The sequence below is a fragment of the Phocoena sinus genome, chromosome 4, assembly GCF_008692025.1.
Source record: "Phocoena sinus isolate mPhoSin1 chromosome 4, mPhoSin1.pri, whole genome shotgun sequence".
Classification (NCBI taxonomy): domain Eukaryota; kingdom Metazoa; phylum Chordata; class Mammalia; order Artiodactyla; family Phocoenidae; genus Phocoena; species Phocoena sinus.
Genome location: NC_045766.1, coordinates 45,035,013 through 45,048,342, shown reverse-complemented (window position 1 = coordinate 45,048,342; position 13,330 = coordinate 45,035,013). Strand labels below are relative to the sequence as shown.

The window sequence follows — 13,330 nt, the reverse complement described above, 5'->3', positions numbered from 1 at the left end:
GATGGATTGATGTACTTTTAGGCAGTAATACCAAGGCAGTATTATCTTGATCTCTTGCCTAGTTGTTCTTAGTAGCATAAGCTGTGAGGATCCTGAGAAAGACAATCACAAAGAAAGCAAAGCAATAATTTATTATTAGCTAAGATTTGGCTTACTCCTATGGTAGAGCTCTATCATGCTGAGCTGGAATATGAACATGGCACCTTTCTGCTGTACTAGGAAAGCCAAAGTCTGGAAATACGTCTTTTCTTTAAAGTCAAAACAGGTTTTCTATTTATGTACTGACTTATTTGTACATCAAGTATTTATTTTGCACCTTCCATTTCCTCCAAGCAACAGGAAAAAAAACCCTATAAAAACCCCTACCTACATGGAGTTTATATTCTAGTGGAGGAAGAGGAGATAGATAGACATTAAACAGGTAAACAAATAAAAGGTAAGGTACATCAGGTAGTAAAAAAATAATAAAGTCTACTAACACAACATTGCAAAGCTATCATACTCCAATAAACATTTTAAAAAAAGAAAAAGAAAATAATAGGCACATTATAATTTGTACAATTGTCCTTTAAAAATTAGGAGCAATTATAGGAAAAAAGAAAGATGTATTGAATCTAAATAAATCTCCCTGCCTGTGCAAAATTATTTTCTTCAATATACTTTGTAATACTTCATCTAGGCTAGTTTTAAATGCCTCCAGGGATTGTATTAGAAATACTGTACAGAATAACTCTATTCTCTAAACTTGCTAACCATAATGAGTTGTAATAAGGGTGGAGTGGCAGCCAGAATAATATTTCTATTAAATTTTTGTCAATATAAGTAAAAAAAAAGAAAATAATAAAGTCTAAAACTTGAATGTTAAATAGGGAACAGAGAGAGGAGACAATAATTGATTCAAGCATATCCTCTGCACCAGAGTAGAAGATGGTTTAGCTCATGAACCACAGAACTGTGAGCCTTTGAGCCTGGGGCATCAGGTAAAGAAGGATGTCCTATACAACAGCATCCATATTATGGCGTATGAATGGGAGAGAGAGAGAGAAATACATGACAGAAAAGATGGTAGGGCTTTCTTTCTAAAGAGCCTTGGGTTTATGTCCCCTTGAGACTCGTGGAAGTGAGAAAGCAGGAAAGGAAACTGATTCCAATTAAGGGAGCACAATAAATTAATAAGCACCTTCTTTGCAAAAATTAACCTTGCTGTTATTTCTACTCCATTATGTAGAAAGAAATATGCAACAGCAAAAGAAGTCTCAAAAAAAAGGAAATCACAGAAAATAGCCATTAATTTTTACTACTTTAGTTATATTAGAGAAAGTCTCAAAAGGGACCATAACTATGTATATTCGAAATTTTAACTCAGTATACCAATATTACCCATTGTCATGGTTACTCATTTTATTATTCTAAAACCTGAATAACCCTTTTACTCTCTGGGGATGAAGTGACTTGACCAATTCTTGGAGACTGGAAGAGGATGCTATGGAGGAGTTTTGAGTTACCTCTAGAAATTTAACAAGGATTGTTTCTAAAGGGATTATGATCTATGATATATAATCTAGCAGTTACAGATCCACCAGAAATATGACCATCAAATGGCTCTGTCTAAGCAGAAATACTAAATATACCACTTAGGCATACTAAATGGAGGACAAGGGATACAAGATTTCCTTCAGCCATTATAATTATATTTCCTCTTCTTTCTTGGATTTGATGTAGGCCCTTAATATCTGTTGTTAAAATGTGTCTTCTACCAGTCTATCCACAGTTGATACTTTTAAAATAATGGCTTTTATGGTATCTAAAAATTTTAAATGACATACATTAACTCAACACTGAACTATGCATTTTCCATATATAAACTCCTGTAATTTTCAAGCGTGTATACACACACACACACACCCCTTATCTGTTAATTTATAATTATTCAAAATTTTTACACATCAAAAAAACTGAGGCTTAGTGTAAAAGTAAGGAAATTAACAAGTTTTATACATATTGTAAGTAGTGGAACCAGAAGTGAAATCCAGTTCTTGTTTCCAAGCCTCTGCACTTTTTACTGACTAAAATTTTCCTCAGGCATGATGACAACGATAAACCCATATTTCTTAGAGCACTCTTTACTTTAGAAAGCATTTTATTTCTTTTATGTCATGTAATCATATCATCAGCTCTGTGAAGAGGGTAGGATAAGCATTTTTATTCCCATCTGACAGGAGAATGCTTTTGAATACAAAAAGTGCTATACAAATGTAATATGGTATTATCAATGTCTTTGAAAACTAAACTTCAGTGGTAAACAATTGAAACACAATATTTACTGTACAATTCTTCCATTTACTGCATCAAGATCCCATTGATTTTCTAGTGTGTCTAGGACTAAGTCGACAGTATGTGTTTAGTGATGAAATACAATCTAAGTTGATGATAAAGTTGTCAGAAGAAAGAAATATACACTTATCAACATTTGTGCTAAAACTTCAGTTGTTAAAAATGAAATGCTCCTTCAGGACAACAAGCTCCATTGCTTAAAAATACAGTTTTATTTCCTACACAATGCACTCTCTTAGAGTTCCTGAAGTTAAATGAAGCATAGATTGGGCATATCCACCATTCTCATCACAGCTGTTGCAAAATCATGGAGCACATTGCAAGCTCAATGGGAAATAAATTAATTGCCCATCTGTGCAGTATATATTTTTTGGCTTCTCATGCTTGATTAGTGGGAGGATTTTTCAGTATACGATAATCTAACCATTTCACAGAGATTATGTGTGAAATTGAAACATGAACAATAAGATCCTTCCTTTACCTCGAATCTTCTAGAAACAATTAGGACCTACTGCATGAATAAGTTATATTATTGCGATTTAACAAATATATTTGAGAGAATTAGTATCTCTGAATCAGACAGTTAAGGATTAATGGCCTCAAAACTAGCATTTGGTGGACATTAGATATGAGCCCTTTAGGAGTAAAGTAATAGCTATAATATTGAAAGGGGGTTAATATTTTTGTGACAAAAATATAAATGCTGCCTGAGAAATAAATGGTTTGTATGACTTTGCTAGTCCTCATTAGAGAATCACCAGCAAAACATGGGCATATTCTGCTCAAGTAAACAGAAAACTCTTCACAGAAGAAGTCAACATATATAATCAGTAGACTTATAACAGTGAATATAAAGGAATTTAATGGAAACTTGATAGTAATCATTAAAAAGCAATAATCAATGTAATAAAATAATGTATGACTTCAAATGATTGAGATTTTTAATTAGGGCTATTTTTACACAGTGCAAAGTCTGAGCAAGGACTAGAAGATGGTGAAATAAAAGTATAACATTCACGTTCAACCAGTATTTCTCATTTGTCTACATTAGCTCACTTATGGAGCAGGAAGATAAAGTTCAAAAGATAAGGAGAAGAAAGGCATTCTAAATCAAAAGTGCACTCTACTTTGTAACCAATAGCAAAAAGGTAATATATTCAGTAAGATGTTGCATACCACGCAGTCACAGCCTGAAAATTAATTCATTATTTAGGTAGTGTTTAGCCTTTCATTAAAGAAAAGGAGTGCAAATAATAGATCTTCCAATACAGTTAACATTCAAATTATCTCTAAATGTCAGCTCTTTCCTTAAACATTTTAAGGAAGAAACTTAAAAGCAAATATGTGGCTTTGCTATAACAGAAGTGAGAGCCACAGGTTATGAAAAGAGGGAGAGGGATGAGGATAGGAATCAACTAGACAGCCTGGGTGAACTTCGAGCTTAATTTGGAAAGGTTATAAGTCAGTTTTTGAAACAAAAATGCTGTTAAAAATCACTCAAAATTCAGTGGTTTATTACAGCAAACATTTATTCTCATGTTCACAGGTGTGTGGATTGGAAGAAAGCTTGGGTAATGTCAGCTGGGCTTGAATGGGCAGTTCTACCTCAAGCAGTGGTTACATTCAGCTTAGATCCAGCCTGTGGGTGGAGCCCACGTCTGTCATGTATTTTTTATCTTCCTTGGTTAGTGGCTACCCAAGACATGTTCTCTTCTAGAATAGTGGTAGTGCAAGGGTCAGGTCAAACTACACAACCACATTTACAGCTTCTGAAAATACAACAACCACTCCTAATCCACTGGCCAAACCAAGTCTCATGGTCAACGCCCAAATCAGAGAAATAAGAAAGTACACTATGCTATAATGAGAGGAGGTGCTGAAGGCATTTCCTAGAGTCCCTATTCAAAACATAGGGACTCTAGGAAACAAAGTCATACAATATACTATAGATTGGAACAGAATTTCATGGGGGAAACAGATAACACACCCTTAAATGGGTCTTTGTTACCTGCAGTGAAAATCACAGGCAAAGTGAAGAAATTGGTTCACTGAACATTTTGTTCTATGATGAAAGTCCAAGATTTGCATTGACTTTATTTTCAACACAAACCAATTACACCAGGTGAACATAGAGAATCTTTGAAGGAATTGTCCATGATAACTACTGCGTGAAGGTGCAGCTAATGTTACAGAATCTCAGCTAAACCTGGAGTATATAGTAGGGTTTATTTACATTTTGCCTTCAGTTTTACTCTGACTTTGATTTTTCATGTTTTGCTGTCAGCAGGAAATAAATGTATAGGAAGGTGTCCAACCAGAAAAGCAAAGTAAAATATCCATGAGTACGTATTAATATTTCCCTTTAAAAATAATATTTTAGTTGCACTAAACATTGTATATCTGTACTAAATAAATCAAATGTATAGGGAAAATTACAAATAAACTCATGTTATTCATCTAAATTCTCAGTCCATTATTATTCTCTAGCATACTTTAAGCACCTACTATGTGTTAGTCACTGTGTGTACTCCTGTGGTTACAAGGATGAAAATGACATATTTTCTGACTTGAAGAACTAGTGCAATTGGGATAGACTCTTTAGACATTCTTTCTATCCTTACAGTGGTTGATTTTTTTTTTTAAGAAAAAATATTGGACAATAATAGGAAATACACTTGACTAAGTTTTAGGAATTTGGATTTTAGCCCTAAATTTGTCTCTAATTATACATGCTACTTAAGCAGGTGATGAGAATACACTGTATCTATTTCCTCTTCTAGAGAGTGGAAATCATGGTATTTGCCACACATATTACTAGAATTTCTGTGAAGGTCAAATAGAAGTGAACATAATATCAAGTTAAAGAAAACTATGGAAATTACTCTTTCGGGTCTGTATCATACTTGTGATTCTTTGGTCACTTGACATGAAAATACTAAAACTTAACATTTGAATTTTGCTTTTAATTTTTAAAAATATTTCCCATATATCATTGTAGAATAATGGCTCCACAAGTGTTCCTATGTCCTAATCCCTGGAACCTATAAATATTTTTCCTTACATACTGAAAGATACTTTGCACATCTGATTTAATTAAGCATCTCGAGACAAGGAGATTATTCTGATTTATTTAGATGGGCCCAGTAAAATTACAGGATCCCTATAAGAAGGTCAAAGTGAAGAAAAGTAAATCTGATGGAAGCAGAGGTTAGAGTGATGTGGCCACTAGCTGGTGAAATTGGTAGCCTCTAGAATCTTGAAAAAGCAAAGAAAAAGGAATGTCCTAGAGCCTCAAGAAAGAACCAGCTCTAGTGACACCTTGATTTTAGCCTAGTAAGACTGATTTTGGACTTCTGACCTCCAGAACTAAAGGTAATAAATTTGTGTCTCCCTATGGAAATGTGTGGCAATTTGTTTTAGCTACAGTAGGAAATTAATATACCCATGTATTACTTTATCTCTTTATTTTGTTATTATATTACTTTATTCATAGTCTTATCTCATTACAAATTCTTTCCACTTCTTTCAATGTATGTGCAAGTCACTGCTTTTACTCAGTATTATTTATTATATACACATGTTTTTCCCCTTCAAGAGAGAAGTGATTAGTCATTTCAAAAAACCTAACAAATATTAATTTATTATCTATATATCAAATTTCCATCATATAAATAATAACTATTAATATATATTCATTTAAGACTAGTAAGAACAGTAGAATTATGTTTTTAACTAACACTACACATGAATGAGAAAGAATTTTCACATACAACTGTGAGATAATTTATGATATTCAAATGATATTTGCTAGAGTTTATACAAAAGAGTGACAATGGAAAAGCTTACCACTAGTTCAGAGAACCTAAAACTAGGAAAATGAGCTAATACTTAGCTTATGCACTGAAAACTGAGATTTTTAACCACAGGTTATAAACCATGAAATCAATGATTTGAAAATTATCAAAAACCTAACAAATGGGCTTCCCTGGTTGGCGCAGTGGTTGAGAGCCCGCCTGCCAATGCAGGGGACATGGGTTTGTGCCCCAGTCTGGAAAGATCCCACATGCCGCGGAGCGGCTGGGCCCATGAGCCATGGCCGCTGAGCCTGCGCGTCCGGAGCCTGTGCGCCTGCGTACCGCAAATGGGAGAGGCCACAACAGTGAGAGGCCCGCATACCGGAAAAACAAACAAACAAAAAACCTAACAATTGAAATAGAGTCAAGAAGACACATAATTTGAAATAAAAGAAGAGGTAGATGAAGAGGCCAAGTAGCCTTGTTATTGAAGCAAGAGAGACGGATCTTAGAGGCAACATAAAGAACATTTTGAAGTCAGTAAGAGAGAGAAAGGGAGAATGAGAGGAGGGGGGAGAGATAGCGGACAAGAGGAAGAGCAATACATTATATTATAGTGCAAATAGATGTCAGACCACCTATCCAATACTGGATATAGATTATATAATTAGTATAGTAATATTTTATATATGTAAAAAGTTTTGAAATTCAGGGCTTCTGCTAGTTTATATCTGTTAATTAATTACAGATTTTCTAAGAATTTGATTCTCTGACAGATAGAAAAAATTTAAGGAGTACAGATTTTCTTGGCCCTATTCTGACAAGTAAAACAAACATGGAAAACAGGAATAATAAAAATCCCATATTGATATGGCCATACCTAAAATAAATTGTGACTATATAAGCACAGACCCCAGACCTCCTATGTTGGTGACTCTCATCACCAGCTTTCTGGAGGGTTTTTATCATAAATGAGTGTTGAATTTTGTTGAAAGTTTTTTCTGCATCTACTGAGATGATCATATGGTTTTTATCCTTCAATTTGTTAATATGGTGTATCACGTTGATTGATTTGCATATATTGAAGAATCCTTGCATTCCTGGGATAAACCCCACTTGATCATGGTGTATGATCCTTTTAATGTGCTGATGGATTCTGTTTGTTAGTATTTTGTTGAGGATTTTTGCATCTACGTTCATCAGTGATGTTGGCCTGTAGTTTTCTTGTTTTGCAACATCCTTCTCTGGTTTTCATATCAGGGTGATGGTGGCCTCATAGAATAAGTTTGGGAGTGTTCCTCCCTCTGCTATATTTTGGAAGAGTTTGAGAAGGATAGGTGTTAGCTGTTCTCCAAATGTTTCATAGAATTCGCCTGTGAAGCCATCTGGTCCTAGGATTTTGTTCGTTGGAAGATTTTTAATCACAGTTTCAATTTCAGTGCTTGTGACTGGTCTGTTTATATTTCGTATTTCTTCCTGGGTCATTCTTGGAAGGTTCTGCTTTTCTAAGAATTTGTTAATTCTTCCAGGCTGTCCATTTTATTGGCATACAGTTGCTTGTAGTAATCTCTCATGATGCTTTGTATTTCTACAGTGTCAGTTGTTACTTCTCCTTTTTCATTTCTAATTTGTTGATTTGAGTCTTCTCCCTTTCATTCTCGGTGAGTCTGGGTAATGGTTTATCAATTTTGTTTATCTTCTCAAAGAACCAGCTTTTCGTTTTATTGATCTTTACTACAGTTTCCTTCATTTCTTTTTCATTTTTTTCTGATCTGATCTTTGTGATTTCTTTCCTTCTGCTAACTTTGGGGGGGTTTGTTCTTCTTTCTCTAATTGCTTTAGGTGTAAAGTCAGGTTGTTAGTCCACTGCCTCAGTTTTAGGATGATTCATTGTCTATTCAGGTATTACACAGGTGCAGGGTCCATCAGGTTGGTTGTGAAGATTTAATCTGCAGCTCCTGAAGCTGCTAGGAGAAACTTCCCTGTCTCTTCTTTGTTCATACAGCTCCTGGGTTTCAGCTTTGGATTTGGCCCTGACTCTGCGTGTAGGTCACCTGAGGGCGTCTGTTCTTCGCCCAGACAGGATGGAGTTAAAGGAGTGCCTGATTAGGGGGCTCTGGCTCACTCAGGCCGGGGTCGGGGGTTGTGGGGGGGAGGCAGGGGAAGGGGTACGGAATGAAGGGCGAGCCTGCCGCAGCAGAGGCAATGTTGCAACAGCCTGAGGCACCCTGTGTGTTCTCCTGGGGAAGTTGTCCCTGGATCACAGGACCCTGGCACTGGTAGGCTGCACAGGGTCCCGGGGAGTGAAGGTGTGGATTGTGCCCTGTGCTTGCACACAGGCTTCTTGGTGGCTACAGCAGCAGCCTTAGCGTTTCATGCCCCGCCCATCTCTGATATCCCCGCTGATAGCCGCGGCTCATGCCCATCTCTGGAGTTCATTTAGGCGGTTCTCTGAATCTCCTCTCCTCGCGTCCCAAAACAATGGTCTCTTGCCTCTTCGGCAGCTCCAGACTTTTTCCTGGACCCCCTCTCGGCTAGCTGTGGCAGTAACCCCCTTCAGGCTGTGTTCACACAGTCCACCCCAGCCCTCTACCTGGGATCTGACCTCCGAAGCCGGAGCCTCAGCTCCCAGCCCCAACCTGTTCTGGCCGGCGGGTGAGCAGACAAGCCTCTCGGGCTGGTGAGTGCTGGTTGGCACTGATCCTCTGTGCGGGAATCTCTCCGCTTTGCCCTCCGCACCCCTGTGGCTGCGCTCTCCTCTGTGGCTCCGAAGCTTTCCCCCTGCCCACACCCCGTCTCCGCCCGCGAAGGGGCTTCCTAGTGTGTGGGAACCTTTCCTCCTTCACAGCTCCCTCCCAGAGGTGTAGGTCCCATCCCTATTCTTTTGTCTGTTTTTTTTTTTTCTTTTGCCCTACCCAGGCACATGGGGAGTTTCTTGCCTTTTTGGGAGGTCTGAGGTCTTCTGCCAGCATTCAGTAGGTGTTCTGTAGGAATTGTTCCCATGTAGATGCATTTTTGATGTATTTGTGGGGAGGAAGGTGATCTCCACATCTTACGCCTCTGCCATCTCGAAGGTCCTCCTATAACTTTTTATTTACAGTGTATTTTGTCTGATATTAGTATAGCCACCCCAGCTCTCTTTAGATTACTATTTTTCATGGGCTATTTCTTCTATCCTTTCACCTTCAACTTGTATGAGTCCAAAGTGAGTCTTTTATAGACAGTGTATAGTTGGATCATGTCTTTTATCCGTTCTGTCAATCTCTGCTTTTTGACTGGCAAGATTAATCCGTCTACTTTTCAAGTAATTACTGATAAGGAAGTACTTCTGCCATTTTGCTATTTGTTTTCTGTATGTCTTATACCTTTTTGTCCCTCATTTTCTCCATCACTGCTTTCATGCTGATTTTCTGGTAGTATTCTGTTTTGATTTCCTTCTCTCTCTCTCTTTTTTTTCTTTGTGAGTGTGTACATTTCTTAGGGTTTATGGTGACAATGTGTTTTAACAAGTCAAGCTAAAGACCTCACACTATGTGTCATGTATTGAGCCCTGTGCTGTTTGTGTTTTAGTGGCATCTCCTCAACATTCTATAGCTCCTGTAGTAAGCAGTGGTGATTGAGACCACAGTGATCACAGCCAGGGGCTGACCTCAGTGAGTTTCCTACATTTATCCATTTTACAGATGAAGAAACTGGGCTTAGAGGCTTTGAGAGATTGAGTGACTTGCCAGGTTTACAGAGGGGTCACTGAGCTGGGTGGCAGATGGGTGGGGCTGAGGAAAGGGCTGGAGAATTGGAGGTAGGAATCCCTGGACCTGATACTAAGCAGGGCTCCACACATATCTGCTGCACAGAGAAGTGTGGATCAGTGTGGCAACTGGACAGTGCTACAAGAGGAAAGTGCAGAGCCCTGCCTCTGCCTCCTAGTGCCAGTGGCCTAAGCAGATGCATGTTTTAGGTGCTGAATAACAAACTCCTTGTACTTACTCAGCTTCTTGCCAGCTGGGCCAGCGTCTCTGCGCCTCGCCAAGTTCCTGGCCAGGTTGACCATGGTGTGTCTCCCTGAAGGAGTTGAGGCTTGCATTCTGACCCAAGATGGATCCCTGGTAAGTACTTAGGTCTTGCTTCCTTGGAATTTGTTTCTGGAAAGGGAGTAATATTTACAGTTGAGCATGTGGGGGAAAGTACATGTGGGGAATGTTGGAGACAGATTTAACTGGGGTCCCAGCAAGCTACTCAACTCCCAGGAATGGGGTATGGTCAGGACCTGTTTCTGTAGCCCTGGTCTCAGAGGAAAGGACAGTGATGCTGACACTGGTAGGGCAAGGCCAGGCAGCACAGGCTAGGGGACAGCTGTACCGCCCCCAGGGCAGCTTCGCAGAAGAGCTTTCAGGTCTAACTAGGAAGATCCTGTGGGTCCTTAGGTTCCCAGCCAGACCATGCTTTCCTGTACCATCTCCCAATGGGAAGATCATGCCATGTCCTCAGGGTACTGCCTACGCTCAGGATGAGACATGAGAAGTGATGGTTGTAGATTTTAGGAAGCAAACCAACAGGTTGTGGTCAAAGAAAAACTTAGTGCAACAGTATCAGTAGTGGGTTGATGGTTCATGGGGACAAGCTGGCAGGACCTGCTGAACACGAAGCCAGCCTCACTGGGGAAGGGAGTATATGGGTGCTATCCCTGACCCCCAGGCCCTTCTGGAGGTGGGGTAGGATCCAGCCCTGTATTTACCATGGGAAGAGCTTACAAAAGTGAACTTCTGCAGGAGGAAGCTTACCTTGGATTGGGACGTAGATGGGTGCCAAGCAGCAGAGAGAAATGGCACCCTACCCCTGGTCTTTCTGGGGCCCCCATGGTCCCAAACCCTCCCCTAACCACCCAAGGGCCGGCAGCATCTACCCCCTGGGGTGCATCTGTGTCATGTCAATTGTAGGGGCTGCCACAGAACAAGGGTGGGTAAGTGGTAGGTGCTCCCCTTTGCCTGCTCATCTAGCCTGGGTTACCCTTTGGTGAGGTGTTCTAGGCTTGGGGCATGGGGTTCACGGGGTTGCAGCAGGACAGCTGAAGCCATTGCCACTTCTTCCGTGCTGGGACAGCCGTGATTCGGGGTGCCCAGGGGTCCCAGAACACAGACCTCAACCAGTGGTGAGGAAGCCACAGCCTAATGGACGCACCTCACTGCTGCACCTTCTTCTCAGACAGCTCTCCATCATGTTCATGCTGTTGCATTTGAACTCGCTCGTCCAAAGGTCATGAAGAACTGGAGCGCTTTGAGAAGCAGTAGCAGCTGGAGAAGCTGAGCCCAGCCAAACTGCTGCTGCTGAGCAGGAACAGGGGCCACTGGGCCGACTGGCTCCAGGTGTACAGGTGAGGCCAGTCATGCGGCCTGGCGGCCAGCGAAGCTCCAAGTTGTTGGGGTGCCAACTGTCACCATTTCCTCATGAGGCGGCCACAGATGAACCCCGCCCCCCAAGCAGGGAGCCAAATGCGGGAGGGGTGGGAGTGAGGAGCTGCATTTGCGGGAAAGCCAGGATCCCAGAGCTCCACTAGAAAAACCAGAGAAGCGCGCTGGCGCCGCCGTTTCCCGGCGCACTGAGCGCATGCGCGTCGTGCAAGCTGAGAGCGCCTAGTACGTCCCGCGGAACTACAGCTAGCAGAGCGCTGAGTCATGCCGCCGAGCCGAGAACCCGGACGTCTCAGAGGCAAGGAAATCCCTGTCCCTTGTCTGTCCCTCTCTTCATTTTCTGAATAGTGCCTTCATATGGCCAAAAGTTAATTTTGACAAAGGTTAATTTGTCATTTTTTTCCTTTAAGTTTTGTGTATTTTCCGTTCTATCAAAGAAATATTTGCTAACTTAAGGTCACGTTTTTTCCCCAAGTTTTCTTTTAGATATTTATGATTTTAGCTCTTATATACAAATCTGTATAATCCGTTTGAAATTACTTTTTATATGTGTCATATCACTGTTGTGGCCTCTCCTGTTGCGGAGCACAGGCTCCGGACGCGCAGGCTCAGCGGCCATGGCTCACGGGCCCAGCCGCTCCGCGGCATGTGCCATCTTCCCAGACCGGGGCACAAACCTGCGTCCCCTGCGTAGGCAGGCGGACTCTCAACCACTGTGCCACCAGGGAAGCCCGAAGGTTATTTATTTTTTTCCACATGAGTATACAGTTACTTCAGTATCCTTTGTTGGAAAGACTGTACTTTTCCCATTGAATTACCTTGTCACTTTAATAAAATCAAATTGAATCCATATATGTGTGGGTCACCATATGGGCCCATGCAAACACTCCTTTCTGTTCCAATAACTTATATATTTAATATCTATGCTTGTGACAATACCATACTGTCCTGATTACAGTATAACAATAATGTACTGCAACTCCTTAACTTTGTTTTTTAATTTTAAAATTTATGTTGCCTTTTGTAATGTCAATTTTTTTATTTATAAAAATTGAGAATAAGCTAGTCAGGTTCTTTAAAAGGCCTGCTGAGATTTTGTTTGGGTTAGTGTTATATGTATAAATCACTTTGGGGAGAATTATCACTTTAACAAAAACAAGTCTTACAAATCATGAAAAGAATGTAGTTTGCCATTTGCTTAGGCCTTCCTTAATTATTTTCAGTAATATTTTGTAGATTTTAGTGTATAGGACTTGCACATCTTTGCTAAAATTATTCTTATTTTCTTTTAATGATACTATGAATGGTTAAAAACCATTAATTATAATTTATTTTGGAATACTCACTTCAAGCATATATAAATAAATTAATTGTTGTAAATTGATTTCCTATTCTACAAATTTACTAAATCTAGTTAATTCTAGTAGAATTTTGTAATTGTTTTAGTATTTTCTACATATACAGTAATGCGTTTTGAATATAGTTTTTTTAAAACTCCTTTTCCAATAAGTTTGCCATTTGTTTATTTATTTTTGCCTCATTCTTGTGTTACTGTAATGTATTTATATTAGCTTCCTTGAAGTCTTTTACTGCTAAATTCAAAATCTGAGTCTTCTTGAAATTAAGTTTTTATTTATTGGTTTTTCCTGCTCAAGGTGGGACAGAGTTTTCTGTTTCTTTGCATGTCTAGTAATTTTATTTTTTTATTATTTTCTTATTCAGATATAATGGACATATTACATTTTGTAAGTTTATGGTGTGCAATATCTTGGTTTCATACATTTATATATTGCA

General features: G+C 39.5%; 1 pseudogene; it reads right to left on the bottom strand.

Annotated features, from left to right (window-relative positions):
* LOC116752605 overlaps positions 1-11,513 on the bottom strand; it is a 104,594-nt pseudogene extending 93,081 nt beyond the window's left edge.
* Between the last annotated feature and the right edge of the window lie 1,817 nt (positions 11,514-13,330).